The following is a 23,758-nucleotide window of genomic DNA, read 5'->3' on the forward strand; positions in this document are numbered from 1 at the left end:
GTACAACTGTACAACCTAAACCCCAATAAAGGGGCAAGACTCAAACACAGTGAGACACATATCATTGCTCTTGGAGCTGGTTGCATTCAGTACTTAGTGTGTACTTTCTCTTTAACCCTTTTAAATGAAGTGTCTCATTCTTGTATTTTACCTATAGCTTTTCTCTAAACTGCCTTACCACATAGTGTTGCAGGGCTTGTGAGAGAGATCAAATCAGACAAGTCTAGGATGTATTAAAGAGTGTATTAACCAAGTCTGGTGATGGGGTAGTCCATGCAACAATCCTGAATCTAAACCCTGAGAGGAATAAATGGTCATGACCATGAAACCCATCCATTAAACTAAAGACCTATGTCCCAGCTTCCCCAGCAATATAAATTATCCCGAGATGTGCAGTGAACAACCTGGAAACACAAAGCTGCAAATGTTCATCTCTTCCACCTCTTCCTGGCTTCTCTGTCCATATTCCATTACTGCTAGGCCTTACCTCTCCTGTAACACTTTTTTTTTTGGATTGCTTTTTTTTATTATTAATTTCATTGCATTATGTGACACATTTTTTTATGCACTGGGATTACCCCCGCCCCTCCCCACGGTGGATTGCTCCACCTTGTTGCATTTCCATAGTTCAAATTCAGTTGAGATTCTTTCATTGGAGGTTTTGACCAATCATAAAGTCCAGCATCTTATTGTCCTGGTAAGTTCAATGGCTTCTTGGTGAGACCATCTCTGGTCTGAAGGTAGAACCAGCAGAGTATCATCCCAATCAGGTAAAAAACCCAACATAACATTTACAACCATTTACAACATTATGGCATTAATTGACATGGTATTGATTAACCAATATGTTACTAGGGAAATGCAGGCTCTCATCCACAACCTGTGACTTCCTCATAACAATTTTGGTTTATATCCAACCATGTTCTATATACCTTAAAATGGCTATAGATTGCTATTCAGCTGTCTCTTGTCTATTTTAATGTTAGTATTTAGCATTTTATAGCATTGAAGCATGATTTTGCTGAACCTGGTTGTTTTTCGGGTAGTCTAACTCTATAACTTTAACAGGACATATGTCAACAGTTTAGGTGAATGTTTTTGGGAGGGGTGTGCAGAGAAATCTTTATCACCCCAGAGAGGAGTAACTGATCTTTGTGTCCCACCCAGTGAGTTATAAGTGCATCCCGGCTGACCGCTTCCTGTCTGTTTCTAAGCTTTCCTAGTTGTTCTCTGTCTATCTATTCTAGTTTGTTTATTCATTTGTTCGTTTGTCATGAGGGGTTTCTGGAGCGATCCTGATGGTCCTTACGAAAGAGGGTGGAGACCCAAAGTTGGAAGCAGGCAAGGGCCAGAGAAAGCTGCTCTCCCTAGTTCCGAAGGAAGTTTACTGTTCTTCTGTTTCTGCCGACCGCTCAGGGATCCTGGTCGTCGTTCCGATGACCCTGGATCCTGCAAGGCAGGAATTGGGCTTCTTCCATCCCATGTGGTAGATCCAAATGGGGGTGGGTGACCTCAGAGTTCTTGGCCTCTGAAGGCGCTCCATTTCCCCCGTGGTCTCCTTGGCAGTAAGGATGTAGTCCTCGGTGCTCGTACTGATAGTCCTTGGTGAGGCTCTGGGGGTCTTCAGGGTTGGGATACAAGCCTCCTCCTGTCCCCCTGCTCCACTCTGGGGCTCTCCTGTAACTCTTACAAGTAGACAAATATAAAGCATTGGGCCCAGTGCCGTGGCCTATTGGCTAAAGTCCTCACCTTGAACGTGCCGGCATCCCATATGGGCGCCAGTTCTAATCCCGGCAGCTCCACTTCCCATCCAGCTCCCTGCTTCTGGCCTGGGAAAGCAGTCGAGGACGGCCCAAAGCTTTGGGACCCTGCACCCACGTGGGAGACCCGGAAGAGGTTCCTGGTTCCCGGCATCGGATTGGCGCAGCACCGGCCATTGTGGTAACTTGGGGAGTGAATCATCGGACAGAAGACCTTCCTCTCTGTCTCTCCTCCTCTTTGTGTATCTGACTTGGTAATAAAACAAATAAATCTTAAAAAAAAAAAGAAATACAAAGCATCTTAGTATTTACATCTGCACTGATTTGCTCAAGCAGATATACAGGGACCATGCTCATGGCTACCTGTCCTTGGAGTCTGTGGGAGGTGAGAGAGCAGGTAGGTACTGGAAAGCCAAAGAATCAAAGTGCAAGAGTGATAGGAGCACATGACCACATCAGGGAGTGCCTCTCTGTCATGGGCCTTTATGGGGGCTTGCCAGGGAGTGGTTGCACAACAAGGCAATACCACCTCCTCTTGGGCTGCAGGTGATGACAGGGGATCTGCACAGGTGGGCAGAAAGGACCATATATGTGGAGGTGGTGTGACTCAAGGTCCTGGCCTTGAATTAGCTGCCTAGGACTATAGCAATAGACATAAAATTTGGAATACAAACACAGGGGGCCCTGGCTTACTTCAAGACTAACCTTTTTTGATAAATATACATTTAATAATCACGAGGAAAAGCAACATAGCACCACCTTCACGTTTCTGCATGATGCCAGGCTTCCTTTCCACAGCACAGGGAAAGAGGAGCCCTCGATCTGCTGTAAGTCCTCATTTTCTAAATTAGCAAACCCCAAACTACAGATCAAAGCAGTTCAAAGTGTAAACTCCATCCAGTTAATCAGACTACTGCCTCAAGTACTTCATTCGAACAAACCACCACCACTTACTTTTTACAAAGATTATTTGGGAAGGCTTGATGGAGTTTTTTTCCTCCCACCACACAGTGAAGAAGCTAAGAAGGTAAAAAAAATAAAACAAATAGGGAGTGGACAGAGTGAAAAACCCATTTGAAGAGCTCTCATAAGCCCATTTGAAACCTTTTTTTTTTCCAAAGGAGTTCCAGCAACAATTATTACAGCTCATTTGCCTGCAAATGTGCTCTCTGTTGTTAATCAGTCAGTCATTAACCTCAGCAATATCAATGCTTTGTCACCACGCATTTCAAATCTGTGAATGAAGATGGGCAGACTTGAAGAGCTGCTTAAGCTGAAAGAGCCCATTGCACTATTTATTTTTTCCAAGGGAAACTAACCCACAAGACAAAGATTTCCACATGGGGCCCTCAGCACTCTCTTGGGCTTTTCCCAGTGGCCTTTATTTAGGTCCATGCCCACAGTTTCCTCCGATTGCCAAGTAAAAGGTCTCCGCCACCAAACAACACAATGGGGAAAATCAGAGGACTCAGACAGAGATGAAATTGCTGTGAGAATCTACAGGATAGGGACCTGAAATGGCAATTGCTCTTCCCTTCCTCGCCAGCAAAAATGCAGACAGAAGAACCAGCAGAGGCCAAAGGGGGGCCATTAATTATCTAGAGAATAAACTCTAACATCCTTAAAATGCAGTTTTTCTCCCCAAAGTGGTCATTTAGAAACTCAAGTGGGAGCAGGGCCTGTAGTTACTCCTTCCATCATTCTTCCTTTAGGCTGGATCGTCCTCCATCCACTGTTTGGGTCCTTCTATAGGATCGCATGTAATGGGTAAGGATTTGTAAGAGAGTGGATAAATTACATGATGCTTCTTACAATGCTGGAAATACCCCACAATTGTATGCAATGCTTTATATCATAGAAAGTTTCTCAGCAGAGATCTACAGTTTTCAGTGGATAGGTGATCACTTAGGGAAAAAAAATCCAAATTCCATTTTAATGAGTATTAATCATCTTTACTGTGCTCCCTTTTGTAACAGGTGCCCTAAAATACAGGGATTCACTGCTTTTAGAGGTTTAGCACAGGTAAGTTCAACAAACTTCAGTATGTTCAACCCAATAGACAAACACTGTAGGGCTATAAATAAGTGTAAATTGTCTATAAGTGAATGTACATATAAACAATATTTCAATGCTGTATATGAAAAGTTTGTGAGGAGACCTAAAAAAAATCCATGGAAGAATGGAACTAACAGATAATGCACGAGTTGGGAGTCAGCTCAGTAAAGATACTCACAACCCATGTTGGAGTGTCTGGGCTATGTTCTCAGCTCTGGTTCCTGACTGCAGTTCCAGCCAGTGGATCCTAGAGAGGAAGTAATGTTATCTCAGATAACTGGGTTCCTGTCTCCCACAAGGGAGACCCACACTATATTCCCGGCTCTTAGCTTTCAATGTTGTGAACATTGGGTGTGAATGAACAGCTATGAGGTGCTCCTTGCTTTGCTTTTTAAAGCTCATTTATGTTTAACAGTGTAATAATTAGTTACAACATTTACAAGTAAACTTTAAATGCTTGTGCGTTGCTTTGCATCATAGAGATAAGTTTTTAGACTATTATTAAATGTACATCACATACACAGGTATTTTCCTAATTCTTTGGCTGCATTATGTCCCCAAATGTCGGTTTCTGGGTGATATTTGTTTTCCAGAATCTCATTTTTGAAAGGGCATTAGTATATGTTACACATAAAGGCATCCAGGTAATAAATCTCCAAAGAATGAACAGATTTCATCCTTCTAAGACTGTGGCTAGATTATCTGCTAAACATTTGAAGACCTCACTTCCTTACAGAGTTCCCTGCTAGAAAGTAGATCCCCACCAACCAGCCTGAAAATACACCGGAGACATACAGATGTGCTTCATCAAGAGCCATTATTCCACAAAGGCAGAGTACCCCCATCATGCCCCCCCCAGCCCCATCTTGCAATACTTCCTTCTTCTGCTAAGGCAATTTACATACATAAAGCTATCAATTTAGTTAATTAGGGTTTAAAACTGCTATTTAAATAAGGATGAAACTTTTTTTCCTCCTCTGAAGCAACACAAATAAATTATTGCTGTCGTCATAGACTGCTTAGCTGCTACTTTGCTAGGAAGCTTCAAAGTCTAACTTTGATGTGAAAAGAGTCTTAAGGAATATGCATATGAGGAAGGATTCTGAAAAAGAGCAGCTTTAACAGGAAGTCTTAGGGAAACAGAGAAGAACAGTGAGCTGGAACCCTCCCTTCAGGAGGGTGGCAGGTGAAGAATGTCTTTATTATTTTGCTTTCAAATGTTCAAATCATCATTGTTTTCAAACAGTGAGGTGCAGAAAATGCTTTGGCTATTCCCAAACATTGATTCCCACAAATCCAAAGTCATTGTTGTGGAAGGTATAACTTCTTTATGAGGTTCTCATTGGACTGCTGTGGTTCACTTTCAATACATAACTGATCCACAGAACATGAGAATACATTCTTTTTCAGCTAAGATTTCAGATGAAGAAAAACTTCCTGATGGCTGAAGAGACAGGTTTTAAACCCCAACATTTTGAATGAGCAGCCGACCAGAGGCCTTCTTTTGGGAAAGGGAGATTGAGGGGGATGATGGAGTCACCTGGGTGTAGGGTTTGGTATCTCAAGGGCTGCAAGATTTGGGTTTGTTTCTTTTGAGGTTCTGGAAATAAACAACCCTCTATGGGGACTAGGTCACTACCAATTTTAGGGGCCAAGGGTAACAAAGATTATACTACAGCTCATTACTCAAACTGTAATAGATCAGCATGCCAAACAATATAGGCACCAGGAATATGGGATCATAAAAAGAATGAAACCCACACACATTTCTCCCCTTCACTAGAACATACTTCTGGTCTCACTAAAAGTTCTACATTAGATTAAAAACAGTGCAGTCTTGGGGCCACTATCTGCTAACAGCCTTTTCTCTGACTTCTTGGTGTGTCATTCCGCTTCCTCAACAAAACACTTTTGCTAGTCTCTGGTTTGCTCCTGAATTTTTTTCTCAAGTGGAAATGAAGAACCTGGGTATTGGGCGGCTCCATGACAAACTACAATTATCTGGCATTTTCACTTCAATGCCTGAGGCCATGCATGTGGCACAAACACCCTTTTGGAGATTTTTTTTTTTGTGCCCTTCTCAGAGCTGATGTGATGTCATAGATTGTCATAGATTAAGGTTATGTGTATGTTGGTCTTCTAAAGACTTCATTTATTTTCCTATTATTTTCCATTATATAACAGCATATAACTTACAGCCAAAAAAGGAATACCATTTAAGTATCAACTGCTTTCCTTATGCAGGAAGTTATGCCAATACAGACACAGTTTTGGGAAAGTATTTTTTCTTTTCCGTGACTGCACACTTCAGTCCTAATGAAGACTTAAGACGTGTCATCAAGAGGCAGCCTTCAATTTCTGCTAAAAAGCAAGGATCTGGTAAACCCCAGAGAAGCAGAGGTAAGTCTCTAAACAAATAAATAAATAAAATCTAAAAAAGCTCAAGATGACTTGATAAGAATAAGGCACTCTTAAATGAGAAAACCTTTCCTGGGCACTGGAGGAAGACACCGCACAGTTCTCATCAAATTAAAATGCTAATAGAGAAGGTGGCAGGCTACTCTCTCTCAGACCGAGTTTTAGTTTTCTTTGGTTTTACTGTCTGTCAGGGTTATTCTATCATAATGTATCAGGAAAAGCATTGCACTCACATCAAATCAAGTCGTTAATGGAAAGGGTGGCAGCCTAAAGTACTCTTGATCAACTGCTAATTTTGTTTTATTCTTCTTCCTCTTACAGCTATTCTCTGAAATGAATAACTCTGCATTCAAAAGAGGTTTTTGAAAGAAGCCTGGGCACTAAAACAGATTAAGATGAACCGAAGACACAGAAAACCATTATGTTCGCAGAATAAACAGTTTCAGTCGTTTAATGTTATAATAAATGTATTTGGCTGTGATGTGCTGCTTTCACCAGGAAAAGGTCTCCTGTTAAATATGCGAGCGTCTCTGCATCTGGCCAGTGGTACCAACAGGATGCCCAGGGGTGACAGTCCCACTGTGGATCCTGCATTTGTTATTGCGAGGAGCAGACAACTGCTCTAAAGATCCCTCTATTCAAAAGGCAGAGGAAGTGAATTTAGTATTGCTGAGAAGTGTCTGATTTACTGCTTTAAGGATCAAAGTAATCAATTTATGCGGAGGATCAGAGAAAGAGCAAAAGAAGCAGATTTTGTCCAACTGCTGGCCCTGCCTTTGATGGCCAGAGCTCTGGGTAACAAAGGTTTGTCAGCTTTTTGCCATGTTCGGTCCTCAGGGATCTATGCTAAGACTGAAAATACAGAGCCCTTGCTGGCCTATTGGAAAAGGAACTGGAAGCAGACAGAGCAGGGTTGAGATGGAAACAATCAATTGCTATCCAAGGGTTCATCTACTCCCTAAATATAAAATGTTCCCTCTAAGCACAGTGTAAAGCAAAATAAGGCCTTAGGGAAATAAAAAGATAATTTAGGGAGGAAAAAAAAAAGCAGTCACCCACATGTGGATTTGGGTGGTGCTTTGTTTACTACGGAGACTGACTTTGCAAATCTTGAGAAATTTTTCCATGACTGCATAATACGCTGTATTCTTTTAGCCTCAGAAAGAAGTCAAGGAAGACAAGGAAAAGGAGAGGAAAAAAAGAGGAAATTATCATTAAATTTTCCCAGTCTAATTAAGTAGCCGTAATGGGCCTGCCCAAGACACAGCAGGGAATTAGAAATCACTATTCTTCGTGTTGCTGAGTTTTGCTGAAAAACGTAAGGACTGAATGAAGGTTCAAAAATAAATTTTTGAAACAATTCTGGATCTCCACAACAGAAGCCCTGAAAATTCCACTGTTTTGCCCCTATTCCTCTAAAAGTAATAATTAAAGTCTTAGTTACTATCACAAACCCTTCTTACCAGAAAACTTATTACCGAATAGTGATTCTATTCTATTGTGGTTCAGATGTTGCTTTTATATCTTTGGTTTCCACAACAATCATAGCCTCTCGTGTGATACAAGTAAGTCTAGTCCTGAGTATTTCCAAGAGTATTAATGAGAAAGCCCCTCTGTTTCAATACAGGGACTGGGTCTGGCAAGTAAAAATAATGACCCAAACAAAAGAAACCAAGCTCCCACCGTTCCCCCACACACGATCCTAAACAATAAACATACTGAGTGTTTCACCCCTTCCCAAACAAGGACAACAAATAGAAACCAAGAATGATAAAACATAACCAGAATGTTTCATATGTGAAGCCACAATAATAACTGGGAATACATTATTCACAACTTGGTTATAGACCTATAATATATGCACAAGGAAAAACAGATTTTTAAAGCGTGGACTTTGTGATGGGAAAACGAATGATCTGTGATGTCCTCCAATACAGGAATTCACAATTATACTGATAGGTAATGCTGCTAAGTGCGGTGTGGTTCTGGGCAGAAAGATTTCTGGGAGGAGTGAAACTGGTGGTAACATTTCAGGAAAAAACACAGACCTCTATCGATATTCAAGTCCATTCACCAAGACCATCTATGACTACTGCCTGCAAACTGGCTCTTGCTGGTTTGTGTTGCTGCATCTCCCTGAAGCTTCCTCTCCCTCCCTAATGAAATGCTTGTCAGCTGCTGCACAAGAGATTTCCCCCATGGAATCTTGATGAACTTTTCCAATCAATGAATCTCGATTTTTTTTTCCCCTCCACAGAAAGAAGTTGTTCATGGTGAGTTGTTTTATTTCTGGTTTTTATTCTTGATCTGACAAACTCGTACATGCATGTATATGGAATGTATATGTGTATTTTCTGTCTGTACCTCTGCATTTCTTACCCACACATGCACATTTTCCAATGAATCATGGAAGCGTCCATCTGATAATGAGGGGCTCATGCATAAAATTACCTTAAGTCACTTCTATTGGAAGTCTTTCTTTTGTATGGAAGAGAAATCTGCTTTTGAAATATAGGTTTTGATCAATCTTATATTACCCCCTTTTTGGTTCTCTAATGTCTACTTCAAGGGATGCTTTAGCACTATGTTTTACAGCAACTCATAACCGATAATGAAGACTTTCCCAGTACTACGTCTCCTCTGACACCTGAATTCCAAATTGAGATTTAAATATCTAGTAATTATGAATGATATCACAGGCGAATATTAGAGTACAGAGCACATAAGACATCACAAATTCCTTTGTTAATGCTAAATTTCCAACCTAGGGAAGCTCAAACAGGCAGCAGTGGATACTAGAAATAGATGTTCATTTTTTTTATGCTCAGGGGATTTCTCATAGACTTTCTTGAGAGTAAAACCTAAGAAGATGATGACAGCATCAAATGAAATCACTACTTTGTTTCGCATGGATTTAGATTATCTGGCACAGTGGCTTTAGAAAATTTGAATATTTTTAAGAAAGGATACTCAGTAGAAGATAACTTCTGAGAGGTAAATAATACGAAACTTTAATCACTCCAATATTTCAATTTAAAAAGCAAGTTCAGGGATAACACAATTCTGTTCACCAAGGAAAACAGTAATTTTTAAATACAGAGCAATGAGAAAACCTTTCGTCTATAGCTTTGCACTGGCCAGAAAGCAGATGGGGTACACAGTTGGCCAAAATCGCTTTCAAGAATCCAAAGAATCCTGTCCAATGCAGTCCAACCAGAGGATTTACTACTCATCTGACTTTGCCCAAAGCACCGATGCAGGCATTGTTTGATGTCCCAGATGAGCATCCTGGATTGCCTGTCCCTAGGAAACAGTATTTTGACAAACAAACTAACCCAATACAAGCATCAAGTCTGAAAGCAGTCTGCAGGCACATGCAAATCTTCATGGAGAAAGTGTATACTCATGACTGTCACAATGATCATTGTAACCTCCTTAGTGGGCTGGACCTGAACTCTGTGGTGAAAGCAAAGAATGAACTGAAAGCAAAGATTTCACTGATCCCTCAGGCTTTCCTCCCCTGACAGTGGTGGAGTTGTTCTCTGAAAGGTCAAGGAGAAAAGAGATCAGATGAAGAGATAGAAAACACCAAAAGCAGGGGGGACACTGCGTTAGGCATTTCTTTCTTTCTTTCTTTCTTTCTTTCTTTCTTTCTTTCTTTCTTTCTTTCTTTCTTTCTTTCTTTCTTTCTTTCTTTCTTTCTTTCTTTCTTTCTTTCTTTCTTCCTTCCTTCCTTCCTTCCTTCCTTCCTTCCTTCCTTCCTTCCTTCCTTCCTTCCTTCCTTCCTTCCTTCCTTCCTTCCTTCCTTCCTTCCTTCCTTCCTTCCTTCCTTCCTTCCTTCCTTTTCCTCCCTTCCTTTTCCTTCCTTCCTGAAAGTACAAAATAACAGTGTGGATTCTTGTGAGGGAGGGCTTGGTATGTCTCTGCCCTGAGTCTGTGGGCTCTAGCACTAAGGTCAAAACTGAAGTTATACCTTCAGATAATATTTTACATTCTAACAGTCACAAGGTGACCATCTAATTGTGTTATGGCAGGTAGTAGAAGCTGATTCTTTGATGGAGAAACTCAAGAACACAGCACCTGCTTCCAAAGGGGAGACATCATTTCTTGTGGATCTTTACCTCACTGCTGTCACAGACTCGTGCTCAGCCCTCCAAAACTGTCCATTTACTACTAATTTGCTACTATTAAAGCTACTCTTTGGCCAACCATGTTTTATCTCCTGTCCCATTCAGCAGACTGTACAATTTCTGAGGATACCATTAACCCAGCTCCAATGCACAGAACATGCAGGAAAGTGAAATAGTAAATGCATTTGTAAGCCCTCTATCCCCTACACAGTAATGGCTTAACATTTTGGCATTAATTCCATTTGTCAAACTGTAAGATAAATACAAGCACATCAGACACTTTCCCAGCGTTTATGCAAAGGGCAGGCAGTGAAAACCACTATTTAAATGGGGAATGCATTCATTTGTTTTGAAAACACAAAGCACTGCTTCACAATTTACAAAGTATGTCAATCCTTTTAAAGACACAGTGAAATTTCCCCAACATAGCTGCTGGCTAGGCTTAATCACCCTAAAAGACTGACAATATTATGATTATAAATTCTCAAATCCTGAAGCAAGGTAACTACAATGTATTGTTTTGTAATAAGAAGTTAAATATCTGAAACACAACAACAGTTGTATTTAGGAATTATGTCTATTAGGAATTTCAGAAAATATGATTCTATGATTCTAACCGTGGGAAAGCAGCATTAAGTCTTCCATCCAAAGAAGCTTTTTTTCATGAAGTGATATTCACACATGGATAAATGTTCACATCTTGAAAGAGACTGCCAGAATTTTCCTTATGTCTCTTGCCTAAATTGGTCTTTATTTATATTGCAATGCCAGGTTGATTCTCTTTAAAAGGATGAATTTTACGTTTCACCCCCATCCAAGTGATTCAATGCATGAAGTTCTAACACAATGCCTAATTCAAATGTATCTCACCAAGAGGCCCACTACATTTAAGTGTGGAGTACCAACAATAGGTCAAGAAAGTATAAAAAGTGTGAACTATAATACCTAGATATGACTTTTCTACCTGTAGAAATAAGCACTGCCCACAACGTTCCCTACCCCCTCCAAGGAAAGTCCATACCATAATGTATATTGTAAAAATAGGGCAAGACTAAAGGAAGGGGCAGTCAAAAATGGCCCATCTTTAGTTGGCACAGTGTCTCAACAGGTTAATCCCACACTTGCAAGCACCTTGCATCCCATATGGCTGCCAGTTCATGTCATGGCTGGTCCACTTTCGATCCAGATCCATACTGATGACCTAGCAAGTCCACAGAGGATAGCCCATGTCCTTGTATCACTGTACAAACATGGCAAACACACAACTTCCTGGCCTCTGGCTTTGGGGCTCAGCTCTAGCCATTGTGGTCATTTAGTAAGTGAACCAGTAGATGGAATATCTTTCTTTATGTCTCTTATTCTCCTTATAAATTTACCTTTCAAATAAAAATAAGTAAACCATTGAAAAAAAAAAAGCCCAACTCTGTAGTCTTCTCACTTTATTCCTTCTGAAACTCTGAGAAGCACATCTCACATTGAAGGTGAACCCCAGACCCATGCCTTTTCCCTTTTCCAGGGTGCTCTTGTCTGTCTCCCTTAGCCTGAGGTCTCCTTGTCTACCTGTAATCAAAAGGAATTAATGAAACTGAAAGAAGGGTAAACTGACCCACAAGGTTCTAATCACAAGGAGTCTCCCATTATTTATAGCTAGGAACCTTAGTGGCCAGCATTGTCTGGAAGGAAATCCTGGAGAAAATTTAACTACATTCATGTAAACCACCAAAAGGGCTGGAGCCCACCAGGGCATGGTCAATTCCCTGACATCACGGCGTTGCTGACCAATCAGAAGCCTTGCACATATGTACCTTCTGGCACCAATTTTCTGGAATTTTCATCTCTTACTCCTTGGGAAAATTATATAATAGTCACCAGGTTTCTTAATCCTGCTTTCTCTCATCACTTCACAGTGACTGGTTTCTGTGTATTGGGCAATGGGATCTAGTTTTGGGGTTCTACAGTAATAACTCCAACCAGCTTGAATTGTTGTTTGGCAACATCATTGCTCTGCTCAAGAAACAAAAGCAACAACCAATAATAATAATAATAATAATAATAATAATAATAAATTTCTTACTGGGATTCTTCAGTATTTGTGATAGTGTTCTCATGAATCTAGGCTTGGAACCTTTGAAATTCCAGGGGCTTCAACTATAAAATCTTTGACTGCTTACCTCTTCAGTTTCCCCATTCCCTCATTGTATGTCATGTTCCTTGAAGAGCAGTTCCTGATATTCTATGTCTAAAATCACCGGCCCACTACACCCACACTAGTTCATCACTATCGCCTTACCCTTCCTACTGTCAAAGCTCTGCACCTGGGGCTACCATACCATAACTATTTACTGACTTGGTTGATGTCTGAGTATCTTGCTTATAATAATGACCAGACAAATACTTGTTAAACTACTATTTTTTAAAAAATTCTTGTTTATATAAGGTATGGACAATCATTTTAAAATGGTAACTAGATATCTTGACAAAGTACATGAGGTACTGAAAGCCTAGCAAAGTTTAGGATTTCTGTTCGGTGGCAAGGAGAAAGTTCCTGAATTCAGCTAGGATGGGAGACTGGAGTTGCTAATTGTGTGGTGACAAAGTGGCTACACACTTCTTTCTCTTGCTTGCTCTCTGTTTCCTGTCTATCTCAATTCCTTCCTTTTGCTCTGTCATAGTCCTTTGTCAGACTGCCTTTCGGAATAAATCAACAAAACTTTAAAACAATTTCTACCCTTTTCATTCCTCACTTGAAATACCATTAAAGAGGTTGAATTTTGTGCATTATTGTCATACACCAAAACAACTAAGAAATAAAGTGCCAAGTTGGAAGCAATCTCAGATGTTTAAAGCATTATGCTGTCAGTTCTAAACCACAATTTATTTTTAGTCAGAATACAAAAATCCATACCGCAACAAACCCCTAAACTGAAAGTGATTTCTGTGTACACATGTGCTATAAGGAATTTTTATTTTCATCTATTAAATATTTTTCATCAGATAAGATTCCCAATTGAAAAATTCTCAAAGTCATCATTATAAATGACACAACTGAAATGAAAAGATCAATTAACTTAAACTATCAGGACCATCACCATAACTGAAAGAGAGATAATGATACAATACATAAACCACTGAGTATAATTTTTAAACCCAATCATTATTTCCTATGAATCCCGCATTTGCTTCTAAAACTATGCCTCATGTTATAATATCATTAGTTGTATTATCTTTTCTCCTCCAAACTTGGAAGAACTTGAATTTTTCAACAAAGGTGTATTATTATAACCCTTAATTTGGAGTTGCTTGTGTTAATATATTAAGCCCCAACTAAACTGTGACTGGGTCATCATGGTGTTACATATATACCATGCACAGTTGAGAGTGAGTGGTTAGTATTTTTTGAATCCAAGAAGAAAATCATACAGGAAATATTCAACATCAAAAATAAAACAAAGTACATAACATGCGGTGCATTGCTAAGAGTTGCATGAATCCTGCTGAATGTTGGTTGACTCCTCAGACAACTAGAAAATGTTCGCTGACCTGATTGCAAGCAAAAGGTAGTTCAATCATACAAGCCTTGCAATCTCAAGGACATATCTAGCTTGACAAAATAATCTGCCAACAATTTGTTTCATGCAGTTTGTTTCAAAAATATGATTCTGGGGGTTGAGTGTGGTAGGCTAAAGTCCTTGCCTTGCATATGCCAGATTGCATATGCCAGCTTCCCATGTGGATGCTGGTTTGTGTTCCTTCTGCTCTGTTTCCCAACCAACTCCTTGCTTGTGGCCTGGCAAGTAGCAGAGGATGGCCCAAAGTGTTGGTACCCTGCCCTGGTGTGGGAGACCTAGAGGAGGCTCCTGGTCCTGGTTCCTGGCTCCTGGCTTTGGATTGGCTCAGCTCCAGATTATGCAGCCACTTTGGGAACAAACCAGTGGATTGAGGATCTTTGTCTCTCCTCTCTGACTTTACAATAAGAAAGTAAATAAATCTATTAAAAAGATGACCTTTTTGGGCCACATGATTCAGAATATGCCAATGTATAGCAAAAATTAAAGATCAAGCAAACAAACTAAACTCACGCCACAGGATTTGGTCTCCAGAGCTGCTTCTAACTGAATTTCCCTTGTTAAACACAGATACACACCTCTCCAAAGAAAATGTACGTTTGGTGAGAACTAAGGTTCACGGTTCTGTCATTAACGTCCCAAGACTCTAAGGGTACCTTTGAACAAGCTGGAAAAACACATTCTCCCATGGGTCTCCTTGGTGGTATAAAGCAGAAAACAAAGATGCCTCACTGAACTGAAAGAGGCATTCAACATCAGAGCATCATATGTGTACTGGCTGTCCCACTTCCAACTCAGCTATAAAGTAATGATCCTGGGAGGGCAATAGAAGATTGTCCAAGTACTTGGTTCTCTTTCTCTCCTGTGAAAAATCCAGAATGAATTCTTGGTTCCTGGCTACATCTGGCAAACAGCTGGTTATTACAACCATTTGGAAAGTGAACCCCTAGGTGGAAAAATTTCTCTTCCTATGTTTCTTCCTGTTTTTTTCTTCCCTATGTCACTGTATCTATCAAATAAGTTATCTTTTGTAAAAAAGAAATAAAAACAGGCATGATCAGGCTAGAATGTTTTGCCTTTAGAAATACCAGCACATGAAACTTGAACCCCAGTGCTATCATTCTCCTTTGCAGCCTTTGTGCAAAGTGTGTTGCATGCTTCTGAATATCCTGCTGAGATATACCAAAACTCGAGCAGGAGGAAATGTCTGAATGCTTTTTATATGGACTGGGTCCCTAAAGAAGCCTTTCTTTCCCACCAAGACTCCAGGGGGAGAACACAGTAAATGTTTACAAAAATTCAAGTATTTCTGAGGGAGAGATTATTAAATACCATAGAAGATAGGAAATACTACTCACATTTCTGCAGTACGGTAAATGGCTTCCTTACCAAAAGCTGGACTGGGGAGTTTGGGACAGAATAATGTCTCAAATTCCTTTGAACCACAGGAGTTCCCAATTTTATTACCTAAGGATGCAACTACATCGTGATCCACGCTGGTTTTAAGCTATTCCAGTAGACCCAAAATGGGCTTGAAAATGTAGAGACCTTTTCAAATTCCCACCCTAAAACCACTTAATATTTGAAATTATTTGAGATGAAAGCATAATACCGGTTGTTGCAGCTTTTCAAAAGACTCTAACTTGCCTGACTATGGCAAGCAATGCTGTCAATAGGAAAATACTTTCAAGAGATTAACTTTGTATAATAAAATCTCCCGTGCCAACCCGCAAACGCTTTAAAACTTTTTCATATATTTTGCAACAGAGTTTACAGCTACTCATTTTAATATTTACAGACAAAATGATATTTGGGTAAAGCAAAGGTCAGACTCAAGAACAAAACAAGGGAGAATGCCATTCTAAATTTCCAGGTTGTAGCTCTTGGCAGCCAGTGTGTGATGAGACAAAAAAATAGACAGCAATAAATTTCACTGTGATCTTACTGTTAAGTACCTGCACATTTAATTTCTAAGATAACTTTAAAAGCATTGATAATTCTTTCTCAGAAAGCTACACCTACTTTCAAGGTTTTTACTCTAAATATTTTTCTTTCTTGTAAAGAAGGCCCTCCTTGCATTAGTCAGTTCCATATTTAATGTTGAGTCTTCATGCAACATATATTCAGAATTTAAAATTAGAAAACCTTGTCCTAATCATGTGGATGTCATTCCTGCTAATAATGTTAATACAACAAAGAAATATAAAATTGATTTTGACTTTCCACATGACCATAGGAGTGTGACACCCCATCTGGCTGTGTCAGAAAACCCTGGAGTGCATTCTGAAACTATAGTTACTCAATAATACTCAATGATTCAGCAAGTTGTGTTTTTATGTAGTATTCTATGGAATCAAAACAAGCCAGGTGTAGGAACTCCTGACATAAAAGACATCATCCATGTTTTAAATGCAAGGTTTCTGGAGGTCTTCTTTACCTATAAATTGGTCAACTTATCAAACTATAGAATCCCATCAACAGAAAACTACAACACTTCATGCTACAGTTAGAAATGCAAATGCTGTTAGAATAACAGACAGTGATAGCCATTATTCATGATGATCATTGACAACATTGATCAATGTCTAGTTGGATTAGATTCTGCTCAAAGTAAGAACAACTAACAGGTATAAGGAAAGCTTTGTCAGATTTGCAAAGCAGAGATGCACACACCGGTGAGTAGAGATTTTCAACACCCTAGTCAGATCTTTCGGTTTACCCCACGTATTTACCACTGTGAAGTCATGTAATTTTGTGCGATTCATGTGACATCTCTGAACTCCACCTGTAAATCACAAGAGTAGCCTATACCTCATGATATTTCATTCAAGGAGAAACATACATCAAGCGCTGGGAAGCGTTTGTGACACATGTCAAATGTTCAACAGATACCATCTAGTATTAGTCTTATCCATAGTCCTCTTGACAGTGAAGCCGAATAGTTTTACAAACTATTATCATTACAGTTCACTAAAAGGAAATTTAATATCTCTTCAAAGACGCCAGTTTACCATACTGCAACAGACAAGCTGATGACCACTAGCTATATTCAACAAGAAGAGTCAAGGAAGACTGAGAGTACCTCAGCTGGCCAAGTGAAAGAAAAACACAGCCATGCTGACCATCACCACTTTCTGTGTTAAGGAACATGACCGTTGGCTGCTTAATAACAGATCAACGTACAAAGGAATAATACAAGTTTGGAATACATAGTCACTCATATTGGAATCCATGTTTGGCTAAAGACAACAAATGTCTTAAAAACAATGAAACACAGCTCATGTGTAATGGTTTCCTCAATGTTAAGTATACCATGTAGACACAAAATGTAAATATGATTGAGTTCATTATTTCTTCAATCTCTTTCTCAAGTGGTTGCAGGTAAGCTGATTTTCCCCTGCTAGACAGATTCGGTTGTTCATGTAAAGATGTCTGTTCATTTGTTCAGTCATCTAAGTGTTTACCAACTGCAAATTTGATAAGTATCAGAGTGTGGCAAAGCACCTACACTTATTAATGCGAACAGGCAGAGACTGGACTCATAACATGACAATGTGAAGCAGAAGACAACAGCTTTCCATCTCTAGGGGTTAAAGGAAAAGTGATATAGAGGGGATATTTAAGGAAAAGGGTTCATGTGAAGAAAGGAAATCTGCTTGGCTTAAAGTCAAGTGGTTATAAGTTGGGTGAGTTCTTTTATATGTGGCTAAAGAAGTGCAAATATGAAAGGAACTTATTCTGACTGAATGTGTGTGAAGACTGTGTTGGGTGGAAGTCTGGAAAACAGAACTGCAACATTAATCTGAGATAAAAGAATGTTGTGTGTACTGCAATGGCCGATCCAGTTAATGTCTCAGATATAGTTGCTAACCAAGGAAATACAAAATATGAATGGCATTCTAGGCACACATTAGAAGCAGCAGAGGCTGCTCCAAGTTGTATAATCATAGGTGTTTCAGATATTGCAGCAGATAGGAGCTAAGCCCTGCCAAGTTAGACTTTATTTTTGCTGGATATTCTGGGCAAAGTAGATCATGAGAACAATGTACAAAACCAGGCACTGTTACAAAACTGTGACATCTGTGCACACATGTAATCTTGAAATCCTACTTACAGAAGAATAATACTAAACATCCAATAGTTCCGTAGACTTTCTTTCTTATATTCGTTTGAGTCCCAGATTCTTGACTCAGACAGATTCTCATGCTATCCAGGCTATACTTTCCTTACCTCATGTTCTTTTCAGAGGCAGAGGAGATAGATCCCTTCTGATTTGCACATACCACACACATTTTGTGATTTTACCTACAATTTTTCACTATTTTGTGATCACTCTATAAGAAAAGAATATACATTTTTAACATCCTATCACACATACTTTTTCCCAGATTTTCAATTTGGTGGTGACACAATTTTTGTCATGTTTGTTATGGGAATGTTGATTGTAACAAAACCCTGATAGAATCTACAAATGCATTCTTGTATGGTATTTTTGTCTCTTCCATGAAACTAGTATCTGTCACAGCTGTCATATGCGTGATTTCCACATTATTTCATAAACACTACAATGACCAATAATTTCCTAATGTTATTTTTTTAAATCTTTTTATTTTGTTATTTGAAATGCAGAGAAGTAGAGAGATAGATATGCAGTGAGTTTCTGTCTATTGGCTCATTCCTTAAATGCCCAAAACTCAGATGCCCTCAACTCAATCCATGTCTCCTTTTGGGGTTCTGACACCCAGGAAGTGGAGCAATCACAGCAGTAGGAACAAAGAATTTCAAGTGAGTAGTCAGGGCTTGAACCTAGATAAGAATGATTAATAATTTTTGTTCTATAGCTATCTTTGGGGCATCTCCATTCAATAATATCCACCGAATTCCATGCCTCCCTCCTAAAGTGGATGCTCTATTTTTATTTCTTGCTTTATTTCCACATCTTGACACATAATATTTTTCAACAGCTGGTGGGAATACTACCTTGAGACATTGTATGTTCAAAAACATACATAATTTACTCAGAAGTCTGTACATGCTTGGGACTGGTAAGAAGTTTCAGATTGAAATTTTTTCCTGAGCTTTGTGATTCATCTCATCTCCATATTAACTATGTTTTAGCAGCTACTTTTTAATATTAGATTATATATATATATATATATATATATATATATATATATACATATATGGTGTCTGAGTGTGTGATTTTTCAATATGGTTCTCAGAAGGGTAAAATGTAAATAACTGTGCTGATACCATTGAACGGAGTACCAGCTGCTCTAATACACAAATTTCCAAACTTGGTGACATTATGCAATGTAAGTTTCTTTCCAACATAAATTTCAACTTAATGTCTTTGGATTTGCTTGTGTGGAGAACTTCTGCTCATACAGAATCCAGGACACAGAAGCTGAGTTCAGTATGCAAAGAGGTTTCAGTTTCAAAACAGCAGGGAGGGAGACATAGTTTAGGACGACAAAAAGATTTTTGTGTAAAAAGCTTAAGGCTAGTCTAGGTCAGCTAGCCTAGAAACTTTCTAACTAGAAACGAATACAGCAGGTACATTTCTGTTGAAGTGTCTTAATGTTCTGGTCATTGTAATTAGACAAAATCAGGACTAGGGTTACATCATAATAACATTATGGTGCATTAAGTAGTATTCAAAACTGAAAACACATATAGCCATGACTTTGAAAGAGAGATGTTACCTCTTTTTCATTCTCTGCTAGAGTGCCAACTTTATCAGACTTATACCAGAAAAAAAAAATCTGGATTACTGTGAAAATTGTGGCAACAGTTATAACAATAATAAATGACATTTTTGTTTTCTAAATCAGTAAGCCTGATACATACTGAGCTTTCTTTAAGCCTTTCAGACTGTGAATTATATAATAAGACATGAGATATATAACATTGTTGTTCCCATTTCACGGATGAGCCACAAAGAGGCTAAGAATTTGACCACAGTCCTACCGTTAGCAAACTGTTTTTAATTCTCTGCTTGTCTGTATTTTCATAGAATTTCTGCTAGCTTGATGGAAATGTACAAGGTAGATTTGGTTTCCCTGTGGTTTCCCATCATTGATATGTCCTTAGACACATAATTAAAAGCTTGGGTTTGAGTATAAAAAAACCAACAAATAGTTTCATCGAGGCTGAATCTGTCTTTCTATAAGAAACTTGGATTTTTGCTCTTTTTGGTCAAACTGCTCAAATTCATAAGTGGCATAAATAATTTGACAATAGCAAGCCCACTGTGTTTAATGCATGTTCAATGCTGTAATTCAGGCTCCAAAACTGCCCTCCCCACTAAAGCTGCCAAGTGGAAACAATGAGGGTTTGAGCTGCAAGTGAAGTTTTCTGGAATTATAATATTCCTTTTGACCTCAGTGATGACTAAATGCTATTTAATTCCTTTCCTTTATTCACACCAGTGAAAAAGTCTTGGAAACATGCTGGAGCAGAGGTAACATTTCTTTTCAGAACCCCAGCCAGACATTAATACTCCGGGGGCAGGAGGAGAACACTTTCAATTTGGGGGCGGAATACTGTATCTACTGTAATACTACAAATGCACTTCCTCGTTGAGATTGCAAGAACTGTGATGTAACAACAGAGTCAATTCTCTCGAATTATAGTGGCTGGAATAATTAGATTCATTCTTCTAAAACAGTGCACCACAAATTTGACTGGGACTGAAATGGAACTGGCTTATAACTGGCTATACAAGAGCAGCATGGGAGCTCCTTTTGCAAGAGCTGTAGCTTTTAGGTACTGTTACTGCTAATTACTTTAGGTGAGAAACACTATAGCTGTCAACCTTCACAATCAACTGTGGCTTTGAACCAGCTAAAATAGAAATGCCTGAGTAGTTACATTTCATTTCTTTCACTTGCCATTTCATAGAGGTGCTAGATGCAAAGAAACTGTATCTGGAATCTTAGTGTTCTTTCTCCTCTCCTGGGTGATCCAATAGCATTTGAAATGATGGGAAGATTTCTAATTTCCTTGCTATACATAGCCCCAGCATGATCAATACTGAAATGCTTCTGCAATCCAGCCTACTTTACATCCCATTTGCCTAAAGAGTTTATATGATGAAATTCACCAGCAGCCCAGTCTATAAATGAGTTACTAACAAAGAGGGATCGTCACTCAGAGATGCTTATTCTGAGGAGTGATACCTGAAGCTAAGTCATACTGTTTTAAAACAACATGGCCCTATCATCAGATCCAGCCAGCCAGCCAGCCAAAGGTAGGACCAAAAAGCTACATCTGCCATTCCCAGTTGAGATGTTCATTCCATATTTAAGAGCAACATCTTACAGAACCCTGGCCTCTTCCCATTCCCTTCTTAGATGCTTCCCACCCTGAGAAACCAACACTCCAAACCAATGCTCATTTTCCAATTAGTGATTTACCCTAAATTCACAAAACACAATTCTAAAAAAAAAAAAGAGGTATCATTTTCAAACTAGGTTAGACACAGAAAAATAAGGGAGATTCCTACATCTAGGGAAGTACAGGATATCTTGCAAACATTCACAAATACATACAAATAACAGATAATTTTCTTACTTTTTGTATGGATAAAATAATTGTTAGTATGGTGTGAAATCAGGAGTCAAGAGAGCTACCAGTGGAAGACTTAGACAAGCTGGGATTTCCCTTTTGTAATGCAACACGTGAAATTGCTACATCAGATTAGCAACCCTGAGGGTGCTTGTTAAACAAGCAAACAACTACAGCAAGTCACATACATTCTTGGGCCTTAGCCAAACAGGATAATTGAATTGCTAGCAGTGAGGCCTCAGAACCAGCATTTAGAAAACAACAAGAAAACAACAAATTCTCACATGTTCTTACGCATAGTGTAGCAGTTACGGAAACTGTGTTCCCTAGGATCCTGGACGTAAGTCAACTGTGTGTTACATATAAATTGTTTAAGAAATATGTGCTCCAGTTTCCTCATCCATAAAGTGAGAATGAGAGGATGCGAGAAATGCTGAGTACGCAAAACTTACAAAGAACATGGAATGGCAACTGGCTGAGTTATTTGTTCAATAACAGTTGATATATACAATATTGAGAAACACAGATCTAACGGTTGTGCCTTTAGAATCATCACCAGCATTTTACACAATGAACTCAAAAGACAACAGTCCTAAGTGTGTTCATTTTCCCAGATACTGACTCAGAGCTCCTAAACCCCAAGGAAATTTCTTTCTAATGCATAAGGAACCCCTTTAAGAATAATTGAGCTTATGCCAATGGGGTTATGCAGGGTAGGGTCCCTAGAGTGCCTGAAGAAGAACCTAGTGATAACCGGTTCAGAAACTTGAAAGTTTCAGTCTCACCTCACAAAAATTTTACTCTCATGTCCTTTAAAAATTTTGGAACTGAACTGGGGAGATTTGAGGGGGGTTTCAAATTTATGGAGGTGCTATGACAATATAACTTCAAATAAGCCCTCTATCTATATCCTGTATAATACCCTGTATTAAAATATAACAGGTGGGCTCTGTGTGGTAGCCTAGCCGTTAAGGTCCTCGCCTTGCATGCACCAGGATCCCATGTGGGTGCCGGTTCTAATCCTGGCAGACCCACTTCCCATCCGGCTCCCTGCTTGTGGCCTGGGAAAGCAGTTGCGGATAGTCCAAAGCCTTGGGACCCTGTACCCACGTGGGAGACCTGGAAGAAGCTCCTGGCTCCTGGCTTCAGATGGTTTGGCTATGTCTGCTGCAGCGTCTTGGGGAATGAATCAGTGGATGGAAGATCTTACAGTCTCTTCTTCTTTCTGGATATCTGACTTTCCAAGAAAAATATATGAATCCTTAAAAAAGACAGACTGAAAAGCCCAAGTGTTTTCTTGAATTCTGAGTCACCCTAGAAAAACAGGTGTGGTCTCCATCCAAGTACTAACCAGGCCCGATCCTGCTTAGCTTCTGAGATCAGATGAGATTGGGCACATTCAGGGTATTTCAGGCTTTTCATTTATGGAATGGAGTAATAGAGACTACCATATTCAGATGTGAGGATACAATGCAATATGCATCCCTGCTTCCAAATCAAAGATGGACTCCCAATGAAACTCTTGGAAATGTGTAGACACGGATCCCAGTCTCTACAAAATTGTACCATAAAAATCAAAAATTCAAAATAAAAATTTGAAAAAATGGGTGTGGTAACATATGTTCATATTCAGTGCAAACTACAGGACACAAGCTGATATATACTAAAGAGCTTGTAGGACTGAGACCTTTACAACAACAGAATGGAATGAAATTATTGGCCACACAACTGGCATCTATTCCGAATTGTTTGATATATAAGGAAACAATTCCACACCTCTAGTCAGAATATTCTGTGAGTGTAAAAACAGCAGGGAAAACACCTTTTCCTCTTTATATTAAGCATGCTGTATGAACTGATTGTAAGCATTAATTTACGTTAATACTGTGCTGTATATGACCAAGTAGGTAATGCATGATGAAGAATAGTCTTAATAGAGTGAAATAATGCTGATTTCATGGTAGTTCCTTGTCTAGGAATACATTTATATAAGAATATAACAACATAGAAATGTGTTCAAAAATGTTATGTTAGATAGGCAACGTGTGAAAATATGGAGAAAGCAGAAATATGGAAAACATGACCCAGTCGTGAGCACTAAGAGAGGCATTTTTTTTCTGAATGAAATGCCCATAATGTGTGTCATACCATGTACCAACACAGGTGGAATGATGTGTAAGAATCGTCCATGGAAACCTTATGCAAGGAAATGAAAAGAAAGTAGTCTGATTTTCTTTGAAGTGTTTTCTTGTGACTAGAG

This window comes from Ochotona princeps, chromosome 19 (assembly GCF_030435755.1).
Source record: "Ochotona princeps isolate mOchPri1 chromosome 19, mOchPri1.hap1, whole genome shotgun sequence".
In the NCBI taxonomy this organism is placed as follows: Eukaryota; Metazoa; Chordata; class Mammalia; order Lagomorpha; family Ochotonidae; genus Ochotona; species Ochotona princeps.